At 50.0% G+C, this 27,266-nt stretch overlaps 1 pseudogene; it reads left to right on the plus strand.

Moving 5' to 3' along the window:
• LOC147702088 (uncharacterized) overlaps positions 1 to 21,058 on the plus strand; it is a 33,583-nt pseudogene extending 12,525 nt beyond the window's left edge.
• Positions 21,059 to 27,266: the final 6,208 nt, after the last annotated feature.

Consider the following 27,266-nt stretch of genomic DNA (forward strand, 5'->3'; position numbering starts at 1 on the left):
AATGCTTGCCCACAGCAGTGACAGCATCAGGTGGCAGCTAGACACTTTTTGTTACCTGGGTGTCAGAATCTATCATCGCAAGGATGACCTGTCCTGGAGGGCAACTTAGGTAGGGCAATCACCACGCTGAGATCGAGATGACATTTTGGTGTACGCTCCTCCTGTCAGTAATGGGCAGGATAGCCTTACTGAAAATGGTAGCACTCCCCCGGCTGTTATAGTACACATCCCTGCATATATCCCACGCAATGCGCACTTTAACTTCATACAACATTTTGTGATTCAGAGAGCATACCTCACCACAGCAAAAATCAAAACAATATGTAAGCAAACAGACAGAGTATGCCCCAGGTGCCAACTACTAAACGCTGACCTCCTTCATATGCTTTGGGCCTGCCCGTCACTCGGTCATTGCTGGCAAAAGGTCAGTGACGTACCGACGGCGTACACTGGTCGCACTCTTCACTCATGTGGGAGGAAATCATACTCCATCTCTACCCTAGAGGTAAAAAGTGGAAGGTCACCACCTGATTTCTAGACCTGGACATGCTGGTGTCCAAGTGTCTGATCACAAGGAGGTGGAAGAGGCCTAATCCTCTGGTTCTACAGGCCTAGAGACAGCCCCTTCTGGTGTGGGATAGGGCAGAGGGAGTGGCGCTGCGAACGGAGGACGCCTGGGGGCTTCGCAAGGAACCAATTTGGGCACAATGGGAAGCCATTATACTCGAACTTCAAGGGGCACACACAAACAACAACTAGACCGCCCTACGGCCTTCCACTGTTGAACCTAACATCAGACATCACAACGCACACCCCGGGGCACTGAGAGCCTTGCTGTAGCAAAGTGGAACGCACCCTTGCATACCATTGCCCTTACTCCTGGGGTCCTTTACTAACCAATGACTGCCCCTCATTACATGATCCACACCTGAATCACAATAACACAGTGGCCCAACTGGTGGAAATGGAGGGACAATATGGGTAGGGATAGATGGTGGGACACGGATGTGCAAAGCTAGCTGGTTTCAATAAACCTATGGACATGGGGCCAAATGAATACATAGATAAACGATAATCTCCAAGAACTGAGCTATGAACAAATGTTGGGCACAAACATCAAACATTGTGAGCTGTGCCAGAGGTTTGGAATGGAGGATTGCAGCCTAGGAGAGGCTACTGCCTATATCGCTCAGTTGTCACCCCTGCTAATGTTCAAAACTGTTATTGCTTTCGACTACTCACTGATTGACACATGCTTAACATATTGACTGCGCAATGCAAATTATAAATGTATCAGACAAAAAACAATAAACAGATGTCAAAGAAAAAAAACACTGAGCTCATTAAACAGCAGTTTAAATATATATATGACCATAGCCCAATGCACTGAAATAACCCCACCAAATATCTCTTTCCCCCTCCTCCCTCCAGGTGGCAAATCAGACAGTAAGGCGTTCCATGTTTACTTTCCAGGAGAGTTATTTCAACACTTCATCTTATGCTTTATAATTTTAACATTTTACCCTCCACCTCCTTACATTAACTTGAAAGTCGAAGGGATCTCAATGATTTAGAGCAAACCATATCCAAAACCTTTGTCTTTCAAGGACTCAATGTGTGGGTTCCTTTTCATATTTATTTCCCATCTCATTAAGTTTTGCATGCCAGCAGCATCCAGACTTTGTCAGCCCATTCTTGCATAGTCAGGATGGAGGTAGATTTACGTTTTGCTGCCAGCCTCATATTGGGGATCAGTATCTAGTCCGTTTTAGACAGATTGGTAATTTCCATCAGTCTGAGACTAAGCATAATAATCGGTGGTTTAGGTTGCAATGGGTACCCCACCACACCCTTGATGTGGCTAAGAATCTCTTTCCAAAGATTGATAGTCTTGGGCAAGTCCACCATACATGAAGCACATCTCCTACGTGTCCACAACCCCTCCAACATAATCCTTCCGTTGGTTAAATTTGTTTCAGCTTTGAAAGGGTGACATGCCAAATCATCATGAATTCATCCATCAGTTCCCTGTTCTGCACACTCTTACACAGGGATGGGATCAATCACTCAGGATTCAGAAAGAGCAGCTAATCACCCGACAGGGCATCCAGGTGCTTACAGCCCCTGGAGCCTTATTCGACAGCCAGGTCTTGAGGGCCATTCGTAATTTTTGAAGAGAGGTGATGGTCGGGAGGTGCGTGGGGAGGCTGTTGCAGGACTTTGCTGCAATGTGAGAAATGTTGGTCCAAAGTTTCTGTAACTGGACCATGGAGATTTGACTGGCCAAAGTTTGGTTCAATTATCTTACAGATGACCATTCTACATTGGGACTCACATCTACAAGTATTCCATAAATATTGGATAGAAGGGTTTTTGGGCCCATGTATGTTGTAAAGAGCTTCTCCCACCCAGTTAAATGTCTAATTGCAGCTTTAATCCCCCTGAGTATGGGGTGTAGTGTCTTAGATGAAAGTACTGTAGACAATCACTTTTTTTAAGTGAGTCCCATATCTCTATGGTTGACTTCAGAAGTGAAGCATACCGGAGGCCTCTCATTAGGTAGCCAGGGCACAGTCCTTGGGGTGCGGCCCATTACTGCTGCATCCATATGGACTCAGTGGAGCTCAGTTTCGTACAAAGACAACTCAAAGAGGATCCTGAGTTGAGATGCTTGGTAGTAGTTCTTTCATAGCTCCCAAGTTTTCAGTTGGCTTATGTGTGATATTTCCAAATTTCTAGTGTGTTTATGTGTGACATTTTCCAATGCTTTTTCTGCAACACTTTGAGGCACACTTATTGTGAGTGAAATCCAAGGCAATTGAGTTTTTGTAAATTGTTTAGTTTTAAAAATTGCTCTTTTTTGAAATGTAATAGTCAGCAAGGACCTGAAGTGGGCTACAGTAACCCGTGACTGATGGCTCAACAAGAAATAGTGCCATTGCAGAGCTGCAGAGTGCCGTGACTTGGGTCTCTTGGACAACAGACCAGCAGTATATGCAGAAACCAAACGTGGGGGCATAGTGTCACCATTGGCAGCCATTCCCCACCCACACAAACTCATAGCATGCATGCTAAATAAATACACAAGACAACTTTTGTTTAGGTAAATATTGCTGCAGGTTTATTCCATACAACAGTATGCAATATGGTGGGTTATCTTACGGGCGTTCCAAGGGCAGGCAGCTGGAACCATCTATGCTGCTTGCCTGCCTGATGAGCCTAGTAGCACTGGGGAAAACCAAATCTGTGCTACACCTTATGGTGTGATCCTCTTTCCGGATCATGTGACACATTTGTCCCTTTTTACTCACGCCTCTTTCAGGGCGGACCGTAGCAAGGCAAGCCCCCGGTTGTTCAGGCGCACAACCGCCCGAAGGACTAATGGGACGCAGACACAGGTTTTCAGAAACCTCTGATGAGGCTCCTGGTATTTTGCTCTGGCACCCCTATTGTGCCCTGCAGAGGTACCCTTGTGTACCCATTTGCATCCAGATTGCCCTGTAACTCCGCCTGCAATAAAAAAGAAAACATTACAACATTCTATGTATCGTGTCTGCCTCCCCATGCCAGGTAAGCGGTAGGGTGGGAGACGGTGTGACCAGCGCAACAAAAAGGGGATACCAAAATGGCTGGGGAGGCCTACATACCCCCCTATCCTCAGTGTGCAGGAAGTGATGCGCCCAGCACGCCACACGCCATTCTGAGGGGACTCCCCCCTGAGTCCCCACAACTAGGAAGGGGGTGGGTTAGTGCACAGATGGCACTAGAGGCCGCCTTTTGAGTGGCCCCCTGCATGGGCCACAGGCAGCTGCATAGTGCCACCAATGGCAGCCATTCCTCAGCCTCACAAACTCATAGCATGGATACTGAATAAATAAATGCACAAGACAACTTTTGTTTGGGTAAATAATGCTGCAGGTTTATTCTATACAACAGTATGCAATATGGTGGGTTATCTTTCGGGCGATCCAAGGGCAGGCAGCTGTAACCATCTATGCTGCCTGCCCGCATGATGAGCCAAGTAACACTGGGGAGAACCCAATCTGTGCTACACCTTATGGTGTGATCCTCTTTCCGGATCACGTGACACATTGGTCCCGTTTTACTCACACCTCCTTCAGGGCAGAGCGTAGCAAGGCAAGCCCCCTGATGTTCAGGCCCACAACTGCCCGAAGGACTAACAGGACGCTCACGTGGGTTTCCAGGAACCTCCCATGAGGCTCCTGGTATTTGTCTTTGGCACCCCTATTGTGCTCTGCAGAGGTACCCTTATGTACCTATTTGCATCCAGATCGCCCTGTAACTCCACTACAGCTCCGGAGGTGGCCTCTGCCAGAGCCCCTACCAAAACAGCTATGGTCTTACCTGCAACCTCTCAACCCTAGAGCCTCCTGCAATTCTAGAAGGAAGAGATCCATTCCTACTGGTGATAGAAGAACCCCATCTATATCATTATAGCCCTTTGCGTTAGCCTGGATCAGCTAGTGTCTGATAAAACAAAAGGCCCTTTTGACCTGTGAACTTGTGCTAAGAACTATTCACCCCATGCAGGAAAGTTCTACCACATCACATGACTTAGCCCCGTGCCAACTCTGGGCGGGACGGTTTCAGACATCATGGCTCACATTGCCCCATCTATTGGCTGCTCATACCTAGCTGCCGTTCTTCTAGCACCGTATGTGCCTGAACACCTGTGTCCCCCATCTATGGGACAGCAGCCCCCTTGTTAGGAGACCACTCCCACAACCCATCTGCCTTCTTTGGCTATTAGGGTGAGAAGGATTATCCTTAACATTTGAACAGTCCCTTTGCTTTCTAAATCATGACGCACAGGAATGTTCATAACTAGAAGTATGCGACAGTGAGCAAGGGTGCCATCCTGTCCTTGCCATGCATCCCTTATCCCTTATGGGAATTTCACCCACTCAGTTCCCTCAGTGGTGGAACCCCCTAGACATACCAGCTTAGAAAATCTGCCTGATTTAATACAGTGCGCACTGTCTGCAATGTGGTGCCTAACACTAAGGATTGCTAAGTCCTACTTTACCCTCATCCTAGAATATCCCAGATAGGGAGGTAGGAGGTGGGGTTCACACTGTCCACCCTGAGCAGCCACAGCGATGGTAAATTACCTGCTCGTTAAATTGTAACTTTTGTTGAACACTGGATGTGTCAAATGTTCTTTTTGCATGGTAGCCTTTTATGCTCAACACCCTGTTTTCCCCTTTATTGGAAAAGCAGCACGCTATGTTGGCTGTTAGCGTCCACACCCAGGGTGGCTAATATAGCTAACCGTGCGGGGCTTTTGAGCTTAACTGAAGCAACAGGTCACCTACCCTTGGTTCGGGGATGCATTTACTTCACCCCGTTGACCAGACAATTGCACAGACCCTTATGATTGCTAAGCCCTGGTGAACACCTTATTGGAGTCAAATCTGGTTTGAACCATATATGTATTGTCCCACTATTGGTGGGACCTCACCCTTTCGTGTAGTGACAACTTACACAGTGCACCCCGCTTGCTTAACTGCTGTCGGATCACAGATGCCAGTACCTGCTAACCATCCCTGACTCTGGATGCTTAAACTAGCAAAAGTGTCGAAATCCCAGATTCCCAGTTTTATGTTTAGCTGCAATATACCATCAGTGGTTTCCCTGGGAGATACCACCAACCGCATTGGTCATGCAAACCATAAGAAGCACCCAATTTTCACCTGGGCGTACCTTTGAAGGAGACTGGCTCCACACAGCTGTAAGGCCAGAGACACACATATATTAAACTTATTACTGGCTTCTGCCACTTGGCACCTTTCTGGTTGAAGCTCTGTGTTTTTGTGAAGCGTGCATGTCCCCGGGGCATGATGTCGCTGAATAACCGGTGTATGTTACCCACTCGCTGATACTGTGTATCGCCAACTGGCCTTACTTGCATTGAAGGAATGCTGGATTATTCCTAAGGACTGTGGACTTAATACTCCAACCCAGTTTGACCCCAACATTTTGGGACGACCCAAGGAGTAATCATGCCCTTCAAGGTACATCTACCCCAGCGTTGACTATCAAAGTGTTTGGGACACAGGTCGCAGAAGATGCCCCTTCCAGTCTCTGGATCAAGCCCATAGAAGGATAACCCAGGGGGCAGACAAGTCTGTGGGAACCAGAGGGGAACATTATGTGCAAATACCTGCCGTTTCCTGAATATTGGGAGTGCCAAATAGTCTATAATACCCTGTCGCCATTTGTCTCTAACACAGTGTTTATCAAACTTTTTTGCACCGCAGCACACTTGTTAGACGACAACTACCACAACGCGCCTGCTGCCCTGGCTAAAGCGCGGGTGAATATGTCTGAACTGAAGCAACCTGTAACCTGCCCTTGTTTGCAGAAGGCACTTTTTACCTGCATCGACTAGACATAGCAAAACGAGACGAACTTGCGAGCCCTACTCCCATACAACTAAAATGAAACATAGTCCATCAGTGGCCGAGGCATTGCCTTCGCAACCCTTCTCTTTGCGTTGTAATTGCCCAGAGTAAGTGTAAAATTGTACTGTCCCACCATTTGGCTGGTAACCAACAGCAAAGAAACACAGATTCCTAGAGTAACACAATAATTATCCTGCACCATTATCAAATGTGCCACAAGCACCCAATTCGCTATTCACCGGTTGCTATGCAGATGTCATCCAACAAAATGACATAGGCAACATATCAACTCATTCTGCCTTTGTGGTCTACAAGATACCATCTGCCGGGATTTCTCCACTAATCCCTTTGATGCTGAACCTGGATTTGTAAGGCGCAAGTGAGGTTTGGCGATCGTCCCAATACTAGATGCCATGTTTCCAACTTATCAATATCATTCCACTTAGAGAGGACACTATGAGGACTCGTGAAATGGAATAGAGGTCTAAAGCATTAGTGTTAATTAAGAAACCGGCAGGAAACATCAGCATCATGCAGGAACTAGCCAATGGGGCTACTTCCCCGAAAATCGGCCACAAACCAGTAACCCCCATAATCCTCCAATCCAGACATACACCCGGGGAGCAAACAGGCGACTCTGGTAAAGGTGAAAGAATGTGCAAATTCCATCCTTGCAACCCAGGCATAATACTAAGTTAGAATCGTACATCGATATAAGCAAACCAAAAGGACAGCTGTATCACATCCAAGAAGAACTCTTTATGGTTTAAAGCCCACTGAGGGGAGAAGTACAGTTCCTGCCTACTTCGACACCAACAAAACTAAAGAGAAGGTGGACCTCTCTGGAGTTCCCCACCTTGGCTCCCTGACATGCACGTGTGCTAGGGAGGGGTGTGGGCAGAGAAACAATGACTACTGAGTGGTAACGATTTAACTCGGGCCCCATGAGATAGAGTCTTGAACAAGAACCGGTTGACAGCCGGCCCACTGGAGGTCTGTCCAGTTCTCCTCCAAATTCTCCACTATAGGGGCTCCAGATAATCTCAGGTGTTAGAAAAATCGTTCTAACATAGCCAACCTACGTTTTATACGTGAGTGACTGCCCCCTGCCCTAGTAAATGCTGGCTCTGCCCCCCTGTGGTGTGTCTGATGACGAGCCCCCACATGACAAAGGGGAAGAGGAGCCTTGTAAACAAAGTGCTCCAATTCCCCCATAACCAGTTTTTGCTTTTTCCCCAAGCCCTGTGCTCTGCTGAACAACGGAAAATGTCCTATAAATGAAGGGGCTGTGACCCCATGAAGGTTGTTGTGCTTGTGCTTATTTTGGGAGGGGGCACTCTACCAGGAGGAACCGCCGCAGGACCCAGCTGCTGACTCCTGGGGGTCCCTGCATGCTGTCCTGCCAGGCTGCGCTGTGGTCTCCCCAGCTCCCAGGACCCTTTATTTTTACCTGTTTGCTAGCATCGCGTGAGCGCTTTTATTTTATTATTGCCCCAGAGGAGAGTGAGGAGCTGGCAGCGTGCAGAGTGCGGATGCTGTGATTCTGGAGGGAATCCCAACGTGGGGATTCCCTCGAGCTGCCAGAGGAGCCGGGTGCCCACCCTGCTTATTGCTGCTGGTTTTTATGAGGATTAGGAAGCGGGTGCCCACCCCGCGTAATGGTGCCGGATTTTATGAGGATTAGGAAGTGGTGCCCACCCTGCGTATTTGTGCCAATTTTCCTGTATTAATAGAAGGTGAGTGTCCACCCCGCATGTGGTCCTAACTGGCGGGTGCCCACCCCGCATTGCTGCTGCACCGTCACAAGCGCCAAAGAATCTCTGCCAGTTAAAGTGGGAAGTAAGGCACGCAACCTGACAGTGGGTGGGGCCGCAAGACGGAAGCCCAGGCTAGCCGCAAGGAAGAGGAGCAGCACGGCCGGAGTCAGGAAGCAGCGTGACTGGAGGCGGGGCTCCCATGACAGTGAGAGGCCCGCGTGTGGCCGCAACAAGGAGCATGTGGGTCCAGCGGGAGCCCACCCCGCCTTCGTGGTCCTGCCCGCGAGCCTGATATTGAAGTCCCGGGTCCCAGGAGGGGGCCCGGGTGAAGTCTGGAGAGCCTCTCCAGACCAGCCCGGTGAGTGGGGCATAGTTGGGAGTCCGGTGGAGGGGTGTGTGAAGGCACCTAGCCGGTGCCTTCCCCCCTGCAGTAACAATGTGGCCGGGGCTCCAGTGGGCTGAGGAGAGCCCCGGGATCCAGCCTGAGAGTTCCGGTCAGGTAAGAGCGATGCCTGGCACACTGTGAGTGCCATTTACTGAGCTGCCCCGCAGAAGAGCGGGCCGCTCCAACGTTGGGGGAAATTGTTTCTGAGAGTCCCCCGAGTGGGGCTCCCCCCAGGCACAGTGGTGCCCATGCTGATTTCTTTTGGGGGTTGAATCTAAGCCCCACATTGGAGCTCTGGCAAAGGGAGCTAAGGAGGCCCAGTTAGTGCCAGTCCTGGTTCCAGCTGCACCGCGAGACAGAGAGCGGGCGGCTGCAACTTGGGGGCATTTCCTTTTGAGGGCAGCTGGCACAGTGAGTGCCCATGCCCACCTTTGATTTCACAGCTGCCCAGCATGTAGTGGGCAGCTGAAATGTTTAGGCCAACCTTCCTTTGGGGGCATTGCTGAAGGAGGTAGGAGTGAGAGACACTCCTCTGCCCCAGCGCCATTGCGCGCGCTTGGTCCCTACTGCATTGGCAGCCCTGACATTCTGGACGTAGGGCATTTGAGCCCCATTAGGTAGGCCAGTTGGCCTGGGGGTCATTTTAGGGTTTTGGCTCCTGAGGCTTAGGGTAATGTGTTTATGCCTAATGTGATATTGCGTAATGTGTTTATGCTGTTAAGGTTTGGGCCTACTGTGGGTTTATGTCTAATGTGATGTAATGCTTAGGTCATTTTTGTACCAGTAGTTATTGGTTGTATTTTGCATTTACTTACCTGATCTGATGGTTCTGACCGTTCTGACCGCGGCTCAATTGGCCCGGTCCTGTATATAATCCCCTGTGAATATTGCCTAATGCCAGTTGGCACAGTGTATTTTATGTGATTATATTTCTTATGTGTTTATGACAATACAAAGGCTATTTTTTATATAACCTTGTGTGGAGAAGAGGTGAGATAGAAAAAGAGAACAAAAAAAGAAAGAAGGTGGGTATCAAGGAGCGGCGAAGGAGAAAAGAGTGAGGCGCTTGCAAAAAAGTCCGATAAGAGTCAATACGGTAACTACCAAACTTAAAAATAAAAATTCTCATGTGCCTCATTGCCGGAAAAGCGAAGACCATGTAAAGGATTAAAGGCCATTGGAGGTTTAAAGGCCACTGGATTCAGGCAGGACCCCGTCTTTACCTGGGAGCGTTGAGGCTGTAACCGCGGCTCCTCCATAAGCGGACCAGCACTCAGGCTTCCCAACAGCATTGAACCCACAGCTCCTTCTGTGGAAGCAGCGCAGTCATGTGATACCAGCCGTGCCTGTAATCGGTCTGATTGCATTGCAAATGCTTAAGTTTAAAACTGAGGGCGGCACCGCTTTACGGACACCGCGCTCGGTTTATTTATATATTTCTTAACTTTAACACTGAGCGCGGTGTCCTTAAAGCGGGCGTTGCGCTCAGTGTTAAAGTTAAGAAATATATAAATAAACCGAGCGTGGTGTCCGCGAAGCGGCGCAGCGCTCATTTTCAAAGAGTCGCGTGATACCAGCTGAGCGTGCTGAAGGAATTTAAAGGCGCAGTGCTGCACTCTGGACAGCTATCTCCCTTACAAGGATAACATGATAAGGCCCACAGACAGGGGATTTATGAGGGTTCTCTGCCAAAAACAAGCATTTGCAATGTAATGTGTCAGATTGCATTGCAAATGCTTGCGTTTAAAACTGAGCACAGCACCGCTTCATGGACACGCTCGGTTTATTTATATATTTCTTAACTTTAACACTGAGCGCGGTGTCATTAAAGCGGGCGCTGCGCTCAGTGCTAAAGTTAAGAAATATATAAATAAACCGAGTGTGAAGTCCGTGAAGCGGCACTGCGCTCATTTTCAAAGTTAAAAACAAGCAGCTGTGTCTCTGAGAGACACAGAGGGAAGGGTCTGCTCGGGAAGAGAGGCAGAGGGAAGGAGAAAACAAATAGTGCTCACCCAGTAAATAATGGCCATGGTGTAACGCCGCCAGTAAATGATCCAATTCCAGTGGGCGGAGCCAAAAGGAGACAAGGCGGCAACAAGGAGGGACTAATAAGAAGCCTGCATTTAGCCTAAGCTATGACGCGAGCCAATGACAAGAGGGGGCGGAGCTTCAAGTCCCCTTCCTTTACCGTATTGATTTCAAGAAGCTCTTGGATATCGAGAGCAGCGCATGGACGCTGCTATCGACAGCTGAGACCTAAAAATGTGCTGAACTTGACTTTGTGGAACTTCTCTTTGGGTGCTTTTCTCTCTTCGCTTCTCGCAGCGAGGCTCTGAGGACAGCCATTAGAGTAAGTTTATGGCTGTTCATTGTTTCATCAGCGGGGTTTCTGTATCACAACAAAATCTTTTTTTGTTCAGTTTTAAATAGCGCAAACTCGACCCAAAAGTATTATCATGAAGTCATTAGTAGATTAAGTGTTTTGCAGAGAATTACGAGATGTTGAGCTGACGTAGAGACTTTAACCTAGTTCCCCAGCACCATAGGTGACCGCTTCGGCCATAATGCTACATCTCCTCCTAATGAAATACAATGAAAAGAAAGAGAATCTTTGCAAATGAGCGCTTGATTTTAGCATGGTATCACGATACAGTTGTGATTACGTGTTCATTGCAGTGCTTTGATTCGCTGTGGATGTTCGCCTGAAGAACAGCATTTCGTCTGCAATGAAACAGACTAAATCTACTTAAGATCCCTTTTGAATGCCAGGCTGCCCCGGGCCACCGAAGGGGGCCACCTAAGAGGGCTGCCAACCTTAGTGCCACACGATGGCACAGACTCAGCTGCAGTCTAGTGTTGGGGACCTGTGGGGTCCCCGGGTGACATCACTTCTGGTGGGGAAAGGAGGGGTGTGGGGTGTGGGGGGGGGGTATTATTACCTCTGCCCCCATCGGAGCGCCCTCTTTGGTCCCGGACGTCGCTGAGGACAGTCGCCCTCCTCCTGCCTCGCCGAGCTGCCCAACACTGTTTTTCTGTGTGTGATAGCAAGGTGAGTCCCCCTTCGCTCCGGACGCCACCCCCGCCCTCCTTGCCACCTTGGTCCCCCCCTTGTTTGGGCGGTATTTTCATGCTTCGTCCCAGCTTTCTGGGCAGGCTCCGGGGGGGGGGGGGGAGGGGGGTTTAGGGTCCTGTTTTCTTGGTGGGCCCCTTGCGTTGTGGGTGGTTTTGGGTGGCGGGTGGGGGAGAGGTGCGAGTTAGTTGGCGGTCAGGTGGCCCTGTGGCGTTTGCAGGAGGGGGGAAGGTTGGTGGCCTTGTTTTACGGCGTGCTGGGGGTAGGGGTTAGTGGTGTGTGCATCGGTGGGCGCTCTTGCCTTTCCTGGGTCGCGGGGTCAGGTTGCCTGGGGAGGGGGATTTGGTCGCTCTGGGGCTTTGTTCTGCTGTGAGGTGTAGGCGGGCCTAAGCGCTGGGCTCCTGGGAGCTTTGCCGGATGCCCGGTGTGACAGCGTGTTTGCGGGGTGTGGGGGGGGCGGGCTGAGGCCTTGTCGTGCATGCGGTTTGCGGCGTTGCGGGGGGGATTGCGGCCTGTTGCCCCGGCGGGAGGGGGATTTGGGGTGGTGGTGAAAGGTTGGTGGTGAAAGGTTGGTGGCATGCGGGGGGATTGTTTAGTTCTTCATAATCAGTGTCTGCTGTTGTCCCACTCTTACGGCCACGCTGGCGTACTCTTTGGGGCTCTCCCGCTTGCGGGTGGGGGGGGGGCTGGTGTTTTCCCGCGACACCAAGGCCTTGGGGTAAAGTAAGTTCTCGGCTAGGCCTTGCTAGTTCCTCGGTTGTCCGCTTGGAGGACGAATGCTCATCAGTGTCCTCTCCCAGCGCGGTGGTGCATTTATTTTCAGCATCTATGCGTCTCCATGTGTCCGTTTACCCTGTGGGCCCCCTCCGCCTCACCTGAGACTGTGGCAACGCTGGTCTTCCGGGGGCACGTGGTGCACGGAAGGCAGGCCTAGGCGCCGGGCTCCTTGGGAGCTTTGCCGGGAGGCCCGGCGTCCAGCGTGTATGCGGGGGGATGGGGGCGGGCAGAGGCCTTGTTGCGCCTCGGCGTTCAGGCACGGCTAAACCTCGGGAGGGGCTATGGTGTGTACTGCTTCGTCAGTTCCCGGCTTGCGCAGCGCTAGTAAAAAGTAACTGGTCTTGTGTGTGGGATGCAGTATCGGCATAGGAGGCATTTCAATTAAGCATGGGCGAATTTTGCGAATCTCGCGTTCGCGAATTTTGCGGATTTGCGAACTCGCAATCCGCAAAATCCGCGAATTCTCGCGAATTTGCGGATTTTTTTTTTGTGTTCGCGCGGGTTTCTGCCAGTTCGCGAGGGTTTTGTACAATTTCGCAAACGCGAACTTACCTGTCGGTCGCAAGTTTTGCGAACTTGTTGTTTCTACGTGTCCAGCCTGTTTGGGACACTCTTCTTCATCACTGCCACTCTCTGTCACCACTGCCACTCTCTGACTACTCATGCCACCCTCTGGCCCACCCATGCCACCCTCTGTTTCATCACTGCACCCTCTGGTTGTCCAGTGTACATTATTTTCGGCAAAGCAAAGCACACCTTCCCTGCCTCAAGTGACCTGAATTAATTTGGGGCTGATTAATGTGTCACAGAATATTTTTTTAGCTGGCACCTGCTTCCTTAGTGCTTCCTGATTAGTGATCTTTTGCACTTGCTAAGTGCTTTCATTGTTGCAAAATTAGTTACAACACCTGCCCTGCCCCAACTGACAATAATGAATTAGGGGCTGATTAATGGATTTGAACTTCCAGCCTGGCTCCTGCTTGTCTCCCTTAGCTGTAATTCAGGACCTTTGTGGCATATGTGTAACTATTCTGAGGTTCAGAGCAGGGTCACATAATAGTTGCAAGTAGGCAACTGAACTCTGGAGGGGCCCCTCAGGAAGCACTACAGGAAATGGCTACTAATGATGAGCCTGAACTTTTGAACCTGGTAAGTAGTTTCAGTTTTGCTAAGATCGTATTTCTGCAATTTAGCGCTTATTCGCGGGGCGCGAAGTTGTACTGGGAAGCCGCGAACTCACGCGAACAGTGCGAGCAAGCCATAAAATCCGCTGCTCGCGGATTTGCGGATTTTGCGGGAGATTCGCGAATCTCGCGGATTGCGAATTTACCGAAAATCCGCAAAATCCGCGAGCGAAACGGATTTTCCGCCCATGCTTAATTTCAATGCGGAGTTCTGGTGTCAAATTTGTAAAGATTTTAGCATGTATCTCATTGATTTCCTGGCAATTGTAAGGGCAGGTGCAGGTGGTTGGGACAAGTGACTCTGAGGGTGGCTTGCAGTACTTTGCGGGCTTTTGGCTAATTTGCTATGGATCACTGCCAGGATTTAGGGATTAGGGCAGCTGATGTGTGTTCTATGTCCCTGCAGGAACCAAGCGGAAGAGGACGCCAGAGCCCCTCGGAAGGCCACGGGAGAGATAATTGTGGTAAAAAGGTGGCGGCACACTGGGGTCAGTGGGCCATGGTTACTGGCAAACAGGTGTGGGTTGGAAACTGACGTGTTTTTTCTAATTCCAGATTGTCTATTGGCCAGAAATTTAACGACGCAGAGGAATTTTGAAGTTGGTCAGGAACAGGTAAGGCTCTGACACTCTGCGGGTAGGGGCAGGTCATGGTCAGTTAGGGGAAGGTGCTGTGAGGGGTTATCAACAAGCACCGAAGTTTTTTGGGATGCGAGGGGGGCGCTGATAACCTTTCTTTTCATCGGAAATACAGATTTGTTGCGATGGGGGACTCATTGTCTGACACGGAACTCGCATATCCATAGCCACCTAATCTTGAGTAAGTAAGTCCTTGGATTGGGGTATGCGGGCTCAGCAGTGGCGGCAATAGGTCTGGCCTAGCTAGAGGAGTGTTAAGGATATGTCTGACTGACTTTATCCCCGTAGATTGAGTGACGCAATCCCAACGATACGCCATGGAGAGCCAGGGCTCACCATCACTTTTTACGCAGACGTCGCAGGTGGACGATTCGCTGCCGGATGCCACGCAGAAGGCACAGTGGGCGGCGTTTATTCAAATGGCCAGAGAAAGGAGTCTGTCTTGGGCCACGGGGATCTTGAAGGCCGTCGAATCAGAGGACTCGTGCGTCTTCTGTGAGCCACCCCCCCTAACTTTGACCTCAACCAGGAGGTCGGCCCTTTGAGGGCATCGAAGCGGGCCCGCAAGCCCACGTCCAAGGAATTCCCACCAGACCCGCTGCCAGCCAAGTCTAGGGCATTGCACGTGCAGAAGGAGGCGGTGCCCCTACTGGTCACCCTTCAGCCCTTAGCTCCAGTGGCTCTCCAAGATAATTTCCAGACTGCGGCGGGGTACGCTACATGTGAAGATCTGGGTAAGCTCTTCGACACTCTCAAAAACTTCATGGCAGAGCTGAGAGGGGGACGGGTAACCCCTTCTCCGGCCCAGCCGGTCAGTGTTCCAGCTTTGGGAGAGGGAGGGGATAGGGTGGCGGGATCAGTGTGGGTGAACCAGGTGAAGGTGCCGCAGTCTCCTCTGGGGGCGACGACCCCCGCTAGCCCGGGTGTCTCTTTGGTGGTCACAGCCACACCTTTGCTTAGTAGGCCCACGGAGGGAGCTGGGGAGGTTTTCCCCCTGTGCCACCCATTTTCCCTTCCACGTCTAGCAGCAGTCGGGTGGCAGTGGACCCCGCAGCCTCAGTGGTAGCCCACTTCGGTCCCAAACACCAGTACGGCTGCTACCCCTGCAACCAGCAGCGTGGCCACGCCAATTCCTTCAGCCGCAGGTGGCACACCCAGTGTAGTTTCCCCTGCAGTGCAGTTAGCGCCCCCCACGCCGGTGCAGATGGTCGCTGCAGTCCCCCTGTTATCTGGTCACTGCTCCTTGGCCTGGCAGGTACCTTTAGCGGCCAAGGAGGTTATATGGAGGCGAGAGCTGATAGACATCTTTTCTCTGCTCTTACTGGGGCAGGAGGGGGTAGATGTCAGGAAGGCGGGGGCTAAAGAGGATGACAAGAAAATTAAGTACCAGCAGTGGCCGGAAAAACTATTGAAAACTGGCTTGATGCTTTTGCTATCCTGTCAGCCGTCATCTTAGAGAAGCATCCTGAGCAGGCCCAGGGTCTCATCCAATACGGGGCCCTCATTCGCAATGACGCCATGAATTGGGGCGGACAGAGTTGGTTGAGCTATGACCGGGGGTTTAGGAAGAGGATGTCCTTGTGTCCAGAAATAAGGTGGGACCAGAAGGAAGTGCAGCTGAGGCTGGATCACATGGGTTCTCGCATGGTGCAAGGTGCAGGGGCACAGAGCAAGAGTCAGGGGAACAAGGATGTCCGCAGTGGTGCCTTTCTCTATGAGACTGGGGGGACAGGTAGCCCTTTGGGGGGGTTTCAGGGGGAGAGGGAGTAACAGAGGGGGGTTCAGAAGGTCCACCCCGGGGACCTGTTGTTTGTTCAACTCCAGGGCTGGCTCTTGGGGCAGGACATGCACATTTTCGCACGCTTGCAACAGGTGTGGAGGCCCCCACCCGGCAGCCTCTTGCCAGTCTGAGCAAGGGGGCACCACCAAAAGTAAGCTGGAGGCAGGAAGTTAGTATGGACGTCTGGGGTCCCCCCCACCTCTCCCCCTCCCTTGTTTAGCTTGGCGACGGTTTATTCTCAGCACCCCCCCCCCCCCCCCCTTTGGTTCCCTCCACAGGAAAGCTTGACGTCATTGAGGGTGCAGTGAAGGGCCCTTCGCCAGTGATCATGTCAAACCTATTGCCTCTCTTGAGAAAGTACCCGCTCACGCTTGACAGTCAGTTGCTACTTGAGGGGTTTAGTGAGGGTTTCAGAATACCTTATGTGGGACCTGAAGGGCCCAGGGAGGCGGACAATGTTAGGTCAGTCAAGGATCAACCGGTTGTGGTCAGGGCCAAAGTGGAGAAGGAGAGGTTACTGGGGAGAGTGGCGGGCCCGTTTTCAAGGCCACGCTTGGACAATTTTGTGGTGTCTCCTCTGGGAGTGGTTCCCAAGAAGGAGCCTGGGGCTTTCCGCTTAATTCACAACCTCTCACCCTGTAGGGCCTCTGTCAACCATGGTTTGGAGGAAGGCGCTTGTTCGGTCACGTACTGTACTCTGGATGTAGCGTTGAAGTTAGTCAGGAGGGCAGGCAGGGGGGCCTGGTTAGCCAAGGCAGACATTGAGTCGGCATTCCGGTTACTAACAGTGCACCCGAGCAGCCAACACCTGCTAGGCTTCAAGCTAGAGGGCCAGTACTTTTACGACCGATGCATGCCCATGGGTTGTGCAGTGTCATGCGCGTAGTTTGAGGGATTCAGCAGCTTCCTTCATTGGGCTCTTCAGTCAAGCTATGGGGTCAGAGGGGTGTCTCACTACCTGGACCATTTCCTCTTTATTAGGAATGATGGGTCACAGGAGTGTAGCAAGGCCCTGCATGATTTTGAGTTACTGGCTGCGCACCTAGGGGTCCCTCTGGCACTTGGCAAGACTGTGGGTCCGGCGCAAGTGTTGACCTTTTTAGGGATTGAAATTGATACAGTGGCAGGTGAATCCAGATTACTGTCAGACAAGGTTCGGGACCTTGCGCAGCACATCCAGGCAGCTTTGGGTCAGGAGAAGGTGACACTAGGTTTCTTGCAAGGCTTACTGGACAAACTTAACTTCGCCGCCAGAATCATACCGGCAGGGAGGGTCTTTGCTCGCAGAATTGCCAGGGCTACAGCGAAGGTCACCAGGAGGTACCACCTAGTCAGAATGAATGAAGGACGACTTATGAATGTGGGCAAGCTTATTGGAAGACTTCAATGGTTCAGTGGTTTGGAGGGCGCCTTGGGCAGGGTCTCCGGAACTCGCTTTGTTCACGGATGCGTCAGGAAGAGAGGGCTTCGGGGTCATCCTGGACACTGAGTGTTGCGTGCAGAGATGGCCCAATGTATGGCGTAAGAAGAAGATCACAGTGAACATTTCTGTCCTGGATCTCTTCCTGATAGTAGTGGCATTCCACCTTTGGCCCGTGGCGCTGTCGGCACGTAGGGTCCTTTTCTGGTCAGACAATCTGACGGTGGTGCAAGCTATCAATTCAGATTCCAGTACAAAAGAGGGTGGTGATGGACGGAGCATCTGAACCAATCAAACACTCACACCCAGTCAACAGATCTTTAGCTCACTCTGCCACCCCAGGTCAGACATGGCCATATGCTTGGCGGTTCGGGCTGGACTGTTCCCATGAGGCACAGGGTCAGACTGAGTTGCATATGGCCATGTCTGACCTGGGGTGGCAGAGTGAGCTAAAGAATGGTGATGGATTAAACCCAGATCAGTTGACTGGGGTGAGTGTTTGATTTGCTCAAACGCTCCGTTCATCATCCACTTTTGTATTGCTTTGTTCGCCCTATGTTGGCAGGGTATGCTCAGACGTGAGTCCCTTGCTCACTTTGCCACTGGATTCAAGATAGCCTGGCTGATAGGGATTATGAATCCGAAACCGGTCCCAGGATGCTTGTTTCCGGTCCAGGGAAGACATGGCTTGGCGGTTCGGGCTGGACTGTTCCCATGAGGCACAGGGTCAGACTGATTTGCATATGGCCATGTCTGACCTGGGGTGGCAGAGTTAGCTAAAGAATGGTGATGGATTAAATCCAGATCAGTTGACTGGGGGTGAGTGTTTGATTTGCTCAAACGCTCCGTCCATCATCCCCTTTTGTATCGATCAATTCACATTCAGCGTCCTGCCCGCTAGTCTTGTGCTTACTCAGGGAGCTGGTGAGGGTGTGCCTGGTGAACAACGTTGAGTGTAGAGCGCAACATATACAAGGTGTGCTAAACACAATGGCTGACGATCTTTCTCGATTTCAGTGGCACAGGTTTCGGGAGACGTGGCCGCGAGCAAGGGAGGTGATGACCCCTTTCCCAGCACATCTGTGGTTTCTACTGAATCTGAAAGGTGCTTAAGGGGGCTGGGCGAGCTGTCCTTGGCTCCTCGGACGATGAAGCAGTACCGGGCGGGTGTGGAGAAGTTCTGCGCAGTTTCCGATGCTTGGGATGAAGTGAGGCCTTCCCTGGAGAACAGGACTCAGGACTTCATAATGTGGGCCAATGACCAGGGGAAGTCACAACCGTGGATAGCAGGACACTTGCCAGCAATCAGCCACCACGCTAGGTTGAGGGGGCAGTTAGATCCTACCAAGTCCTTCTTAATAAGGTCTGCACTGAAGGGCTGGGCCAGGAGCGAGCCGTGAGCACCTTCCACCAGGTCAACCAGAGACTTTGTGACTCTGCAGGGGATGCTAGATTGGGTGAACATGGTCACTCACTCAGTTTTTGAAGCAGCTCTTTTCACTGCAACTTTTGTGTTGGCTTTCTTTGGAGCATTTTGAATGGGGGAGCTGGTAGCGAAATCTAAACAGGAAATGGCAGGTGTGGCATTGTCCAGACAGGATGCAGTACTCAAAGAGGAGGTCCTGACCTTAAGGCTGCGGAGATCGAAAATGGACCAGGCAGGGGCAGGGAAAGTGATAGTGTTGAACAAACTGGAGATCGCCAAGTATTGTCCAGTGCGCCTAGTCGCGAGATACCTGGCGCTGCGCCCCGCTAGCGAGGGTTACCTCCCAATACACGTTGAGGGTACACCCTTGACCAAATATCAAGTGCAGCGCATAATGGACCTGTGCTTAGAACTCTCAGGCAATAAGGTCCAGGGCAAGCGTTTTTGCAGCCATTCTTTTAGAATAGGGCCAGCAACCACGGCGTTCCAGGCGGGCTTGCCAGTGGAACACATCAAACAAGTGGGGAGTTGGGAGTCAAATTGTTACAGGAAATATATACGTTCGTAAAAGTTATGGAATAAACAATGGTCCTGGAGCTTAATGTGTTAAATATTGTGTGACATAAGAGACGGTGTAATTGTGATGATGATGTGGTTCGAAGAATTGAGTTTTGTTGTTGTTAATAAACAGTGTGTCAAACTTCTGCATCTTTATTTACCAGGTAAAACGGTCTGGGTGATGGGACAGTCTGGATTACAGAGGGTATCTCAGTGGGTGGATAGCAGAAAATGGAAACACAGGTTCATGTCAATGAGGATAATTTGGCTGGGGACACCCGACATGCGTTGGAATAACTTAAAGCGGAAAATACTTCAGAGACTGGGCAGGGGACTGGCCACCTGATGTACTGATAATACACCTGGGAGGTGATGATCTGGTTCCTCTGGGACGTAGAGACCTGCTCCAGGAGATGAGGGGCACGAATTGAGCAACATGCTTGGGTCCTGTGAGCTATGGTGGTCCGAAATTACGCCTAGGCTGTTTTGGCGGGGTGCGCGCTCAGGAGAGGCCATGGAACCCTCGCGCAGGCAGGTGAACAGTGCAATGCGCAAATTCACGGAGCAAAGAGGTTTTAGTTTTGTCAGGCATGGGTTGCTGCATGCGAAATGCAACGGGTGCTTTGAGGTTGATGGGATTCACCTATCCAAAGTAGGGAAGGACCTATTTCTGCTAGACTTAGGCGAAGCATTGACAGCAGCAGGTTGTAAGTGAAAGGTCAGTATAAGGTGGGGGGGCCCTGGGGCGGCGGGGGTCACACCAAGAGCCATGGCGGAGTTACAGGGTGATCCAAAGGCTGTAAGGTACAGAAGGATACCCTCTACAGGAGCACAGTAAGGGTGCTAAAGCCAATTATCCCCAGGGAGGTCTTCGCGGGGGATCCAGGAGGAGCGACGGTGCCCCATTAGTCCTATGGGCAATGGTGGACCTGAGCAACCGGGGGTTACCTGCAACTCTCTGCCCCCCGTAGGGGGGAGGGGCGTGAGTAAGGGGTGGACTGGAGGTACGTCGTTGGGAGGGACCATCCCTTCCCCCAAATTGACAACACCCCGCGGTTAATACCACTGGGGTTTTATGGCTCATCAGGTGGGCAGGTGGCGAGGGGCTGCCTGTGTCTGGATCGCCCGTAAGATAACCCAACATGTTGGCATATTGTTATGCAAATAAACCTGCAGCAACTTTCTCCACCAAACAATTGTGTTGTGTCTGTTATTCAGTTATTGTTGTGGGAGGGCTGGGGTATGTGCCGATGTTGGCACTATGCCAGGCTGCCCCAGGCCATCTAAGGGGGCCACTTAAGAGGGCAGCCACCCTTAGTGCCACACGATGGCACAGACTCAGCTGCAGTCTATTGTTGGGGACCTGTGGGGTCCCCGGGTGACTTCTCTTCCGGCGGGGAAAGGGGGTGTGTGGGGGGTATAATTACCTCTGCCACCATCGGAGCACCCTCTTTGGTACCGGACGTCGCTGAGGACAGTCGCCCTCCTCCTGCCTGGCCGAGCTGCCCAACACTGTTTTTCCCTCCCTACCGCAAACCCGGCTCATTTAATACTATTTTCTTTGTGTTGCAGGTGGAGTTACAGGGCGAGCCAAAGGCTGTAAACTACAGAAGGGCGTCCTCTACAGGAGCACAGTAAGGGTGCTAAAGCCAATTATCCCCAGGGATGTCCTCGCGGGGGATCCTGGAGGAGCGACGGCGCCCCGTTAGTCCTACGGGCGGTTTTGGACCTGAGCAACCGGGGGTTGCCTGCAACTCTCGGCCCCCCCGTAGTGGGGAGGGGCGTGAGTAAGGGGTGGACTGGAGGTCCGCCGGTGGGAGGGGCTATCCCTTCCCCCAAATTGACAACACCCCGCGGTTAATACCACTGGGGTTTTATGGCTCATCAGCTGGGCAGGTGGCGAGGGGCTGCCTGCCCCTGGATCGCCCGTAAGATAACCCAACATGTTGGCTTATTGTTATGCAAATAAACCTGCAGCAACTTTCTCCACCAAAAAATTGTGTAGTGTCTGTTATTCAGTTATTGTTGTGGGAGGGCTGGGGTATGTGCCGATGTTAGCACTAAGTGTTGAGAGGTTAAAAATCTTGGGCAAGATGGCACTGAAATAGCCTTGTTTGAATCAGCACATTCAGGCAGCCCGAACTATACAGTTGATGACTGCAATAAAATGCTTTCATTGAAATGTTACATTCCTGTCCAGGGGGGAATCTTGGCAACAGAAAAGACAAAATGCTGTAAACTGGTAAGTGAGAGGTAGCCACGGGGATGGCAGATGGGGACTGATGGAGGGCAGCCCCTACACGACACTGTCTCGCACCACTCCTTTTTATCCTGATTCACGCACATTTCGAGTGATGTTTAGGTGCATTGCACAGCCTGATTTTCCCGTCCAACACAGCCTCTTGAAAAGGACCCATTGTGACCACCTTGGACCAACAACTGGGAAACCAGATGGGAGATGAAGAGAGAGTGGGGAAGGGGAAATAGTGCCTCGATCTAGTCGGGAGCAGCTGACGGGCACTGATTAGGTTTGATTCATCTGTACTTGGTCCTTGCTCCAAAGAGGCAAATGGAACTGACATTTGGTCTGCTCTGGTCAGTTAGGAGAATCAACAAAGAGGTGCCAGTACTGCACTTCAATTCAATGTTTTCAACAATTGAGTAACAATCCTCAATTCAGAAAGACCAATCTTTTAGTCTGAAATCTTATGAATAATTCTTTTTATTTTAGATTTTCATTTAAAGTTTTTTTCTTTTGACGTTATGACAATAAATTTATATGAGCCTTTGTTTTCAAAAAGAAGAGACTTGTAAGGTATATACAAAACATTCAATATGAACACCAATCCCAAAATAGACAATATATCACAGCTCAAAGACGTTTTGTGAACACATGGGACATTCAAAACACTACACTTAATACACTTAGAGACAAGGACACACAAGACAAGACGAATTGACAGAAATTGTGCAAAAAATTCACTATTCTGAAGTGAATATACACGCCCTGTTTTTGATAAAGTTATTTTGAAGCAACAGGTGCGAGTATTGGTGCTTAGTACGAGATCTGTTCAAGCAAGATTTATACAATAGACCATCCAATATTTCATATTTGAGTTCCAATCATGGGAGGATTGGTCTATTTAAAGAACGGAGGTTCGTGCAAACAGGGGTCGACGCGTTTCGAATCCCTTATGTGAAAGGGATTCTCATCAGGACCGTGTGGAATCAATCTGTATTTTTATTTCCAGTTGTTGTCCCAAAGAATGGTTTGACGATATGGATGAAACGGCTATGTGGCCGCGTAGTCGATTTAGTCACTTTCTTCAAACGAATCGGTATTAATCCTGCAAGTCTCCTTCTTACGCGTCCGCGTCCATTACTGAGGCGCGTTGGTGCTCAGTAATGGACGCGGACGCGTAAGAAGGAGACTTGCAGGATTAATACCGATTCGTTTGAAGAAAGTGACTAAATCGACTACGCGGCCACATAGCCGTTTCATCCATATCGTCAAACCATTCTTTGGGACAACAACTGGAAATAAAAATACAGATTGATTCCACACGGTCCTGATGAGAATCCCTTTCACATAAGGGATTCGAAACGCGTCGACCCCTGTTTGCACGAACCTCCGTTCTTTAAATAGACCAATCCTCCCATGATTGGAACTCAAATATGAAATATTGGATGGTCTATTGTATAAATCTTGCTTGAACAGATCTCGTACTAAGCACCAATACTCGCACCTGTTGCTTCAAAAGAACTTTATCAAAAACAGGGCGTGTATATTCACTTCAGAATAGTGAATTTTTTGCACAATTTCTGTCAATTCGTCTTGTCTTGTGTGTCCTTGTCTCTAAGTGTATTAAGTGTAGTGTTTTGAATGTCCCATGTGTTCACAAAACGTCTTTGAGCTGTGATATATTGTCTATTTTGGGATTGGTGTTCATATTGAATGTTTTGTATATACCTTACAAGTCTCTTCTTTTTGAAAACAAAGGCTCATATAAATTTATTGTCATAACGTCAAAAGAAAAAAACTTTAAATGAAAATCTAAAATAAAAAGAATTATTCATAAGATTTCAGACTAAAAGATTGGTCTTTCTGAATTGAGGATTGTTACTCAATTGTTGAAAACATTGAATTGAAGTGCAGTACTGGCACCTCTTTGTTGATTCTCTATATAGGCGCAGCCTTACTGCCTAAGCCAGAACCCCCATTGTTGTTACTTACTGGTCAGTTAGGAGGCAGCAAAGATGACTGAAACTAGTGCCAACAAAAGGTAAGCAGTGGATGGGTTGCAAGTCCTTTATTGAACACAATAGTGTTGCAAGCTAGCTCACGCGCCCACAGGCTCAACCCTAACTAAACATGAACAGCCAGCACTCACCCCTCCCAGCTGGGCTACCTCAAATCAGTGATAGGATTTGTAAAAGGATCTGCAGCTGTGCTGCATGGCACAAGAGGCAATACTGCCACAGCAAGCTATTCAAGTGCCGGCTGCTTTTGTGAAATGTAGCCAGGCTTGTTCAGCACTACATACCTGATGGTCCCAGGGATGCTATTATGCATGACTATTGCATTTTAGTGTGGGATGCAGACACCAGCGTAAAAATGCATTAGCCTAACCCCTTATGTGTGTTTTTTGGCTGTTCATTATATATGGTAGGCCCAACCTGACCGATCCCCTGTTTACTTTTAGTATGGTCCTGGATATACTTGCTCTTTTCCCAGCCTAAATGAAAGAATCTGTAAAGTTTTGCAAGGTTTTCATATCTTTATCAGAGAATTTGACTTGAAAAGCTTGGAAAAGATATAGTAGCCTGGACAGAACGCTATCCTTGATCACAGCCACTGTGCCCCGTCAGGCTATAAACCAAGTTTTCCATCCCACAATTCCTTAGTGTTGGAATTAATATGAATAGAACTGGGGACTGGTGGAGGGAGAAGAAGCAGACGAGGAAGACCCCGAGCAGGAAGAGGTATTCCTCATCAGGTAACAGTGTCCTCAACTGATCTGCAAAGCCACTATCTCTGGCACCACCGTGCCAGCCTTAATTGACACAATGGCATAGGTGATTGTGATGACCCATCTCAGCAATATATTATGCTACCCCCACCAATGCAACCCTCACAAACCAAAATATATGGACATGGGGGCAAGAAGCTCCTCTCCCTCGAAGGGACAATGGATGTAATAGAAAATGTCTCAGGACCCACACCATGGTTGCCACCTCTGGTAATAAGGGAGAAACCAAAACAGCCAGAAGGTATTTGTCTATGCATAGACATGAGGCTTGCCAACCAGGCCATCCGCAGAGATCGTCATATTACCCTCTCAATGGATGACATAATAGCTGATCTCAGTGGCACCAAATGATTTTCAAAGATACATTTGAATGCAGGGTACCATCAGTTGGTACTTCATCTGGATAGGCGTTACTTCACGACATTCTCAATTGACCTGGGCTCAGAAGATACAAGAGACTAAGAGACACTCTCGGGGAACAAAGGAGTCCTTAACCTGATGATATCTTAATCCATTCTACCAGTGGCTGATCATCATAGATGCCTCAAGGCCGCCCTTCAGAAGCTGAAAGACTGACCCTACATAAAGACAAGTGTTCATTTTTCGAGTCCAAGATCGAGTTCTGTGAATTTGTATTCTCAAGGGAGGAGTTACAGACTGGCCCTCGAAAGACTGCAGCGATCAAAAAAGCACCAGCCCTGAAGAATGTAACGGAGATATGCAGCTTCCTGGCCATGGCAACCTACTATGGGTGATTCCTCCCCAACTTGACTTCCCTGTCAGAAAAGCTCAGGGCACTCACAAACCTGGATCGAGATGGTTATGGCACAAAGAAACAAGAGGCTCTAGTCTAGACAGAATAAAAGATGCTCTCTTGGCAGATGCTGCTTCATGAGCTGGAGCCGGTGGTGTGGGCCCCTCTGGCTTTTGCGAGCAGGGCTCTAACGCTACTGAAGCTGATAGCGCAAAAAGAACAAAAAGCACTGGCCATTAATTAAGAGTGTCATTGTTTTCACTTGTTCATATATGAACGGGAGTTCAAGGTGATAGCCAACCACTAGCTCCTGGTGAGCCTGTTTGCGGGTACAGCGCCCCCGACCCACACCCTCGAATCAGAATTAGGGTGTCCAGCTGCTACCCTACAGGTTCTGTGTGGTTTATTGACCAGAAGCCAGCAACCCGGTTGAATTCAATTCCCGGTACCCCCTGACAGTGCAAATGGGCTGAGTGGAGACAGTGAGGGGGCAGAAGCGTTTGCACACATGGTAGCAATGACAGCGTGACCCAGGGCAATGACACTTGAGGGCATCAGACACGCCACAGTGGCTGACAACAGCTTCCAGAGAATGGCGATGGCCATCAGCAACAATGCATGGAATTTTTCCCATGTCGAGCCGCTCCTGGAGAAAATTTTTGCAGCATATGGCCATCCAGAGACAATCCGGATAGACAGTGGCCCTCTGCTTTCAGGAAACTGAATGTCGAGATTAGCTGGCGGCGTTGAAATTACACCAGAATATAACGCCGCAGTAGCTTCAGGATAATGGCACAGAGGAGACGTTTATGCAGATTTTGAGTTAGGCCATCTATGTGGGGCGGTGGATCAGAGCACTGACTGTGAGAGGGAACTACACTGCTTCCGAAGAGCATATTGTAAAATCCCTCACTGCATGACACAATGCACCCTCGTGCACTTAATGTTCAAAAGGCACGTCAAGGACAGCATCCCGACTGGTCCAGAATAGACCCTGGATGTACTGGATAAAGCTGGTGCCCAAATGAGGTGACTAAAGACAAAGGAGAGAGCCAATTCGGCTTGTTGAGCTGTGGAATGGCACCTTGAAGTGGGGCATTGTGCCCTGATGAGTGACCGCCACCTCGGGTGGAAGTTCCACACTTTGTTTGGAAGGGGAGCACGGACTGTGACAGAGATAAATGGACAACGATAACCGCACAAAGACGGCTGGAGGTCACCACAAGAAACAACTCATGGTTCAGATCAAATGTGTCCCCTGACAGGGAGGAAGGAGAGGATAACAAAACATTGTGGCCGGTGACATTCCAAAACCAGAGAATATGCAGTCGATGGCCGGTTGCTCTAACACCTCACACCCACAGGACCAAAGAGGGCAATCAGCCCCTACATGCAAAATAAGGTCCAATGTCATGGCGGAGGAGGAATCCACTGCCCTGGTGAGTGGGATAAGACACTGTTAAGATCCGGGGCCAATCCGGTAACCAACTAGAAGCTTTGTGACTGTGTGTGCCTAGGTGGGGATCGGCCCTGCTAGCTAACATTAAATGGGATGTACTGAGCTACATGACCTCTTTCCATGAGCACTGAAATACGCATGCAACACTTCAAACCCAGTGCAGCTTAGGCAATAAATAAAAGGGGACGAGCCGTTCGTAGTTCCGTCCTAGCCAGAGATCGGTGTCTGTGTGCATCATTTGGTGCTATGCCCTGGGTGGGTCTAATATGGTGGTGCCCCTGAGTTTCAGCCTGACCCCGCTCTCGCTCAGTATCCTACGTGCAGTTTTTCTTCTAAACAACCATAAAACAAGTGATAGAACTTAAAACACTAAGCCGGATGTGCGGTCAGGTTTAGCCAACGTAGGGTCAGATAGACGACAGATTTTTGCATGCACAAATGAGGTTAAGACCCGTTTGCGCATTCAAAAAACCTGTGGCCCATGTACAAACAGTATTTAACGAGTCGCTAATTAAATAGCGATTTGCAAAATAGGAGTAGCGTCTCGCTATTAGGAAGGGGCTTTCCAAGGGCGTCCCTTCCTAATAGCCAGTCTGAATATTA

This window comes from Lissotriton vulgaris, chromosome 7, assembly GCF_964263255.1.
Source record: "Lissotriton vulgaris chromosome 7, aLisVul1.2, whole genome shotgun sequence".
NCBI lineage: Eukaryota > Metazoa > Chordata > Amphibia > Caudata > Salamandridae > Lissotriton > Lissotriton vulgaris.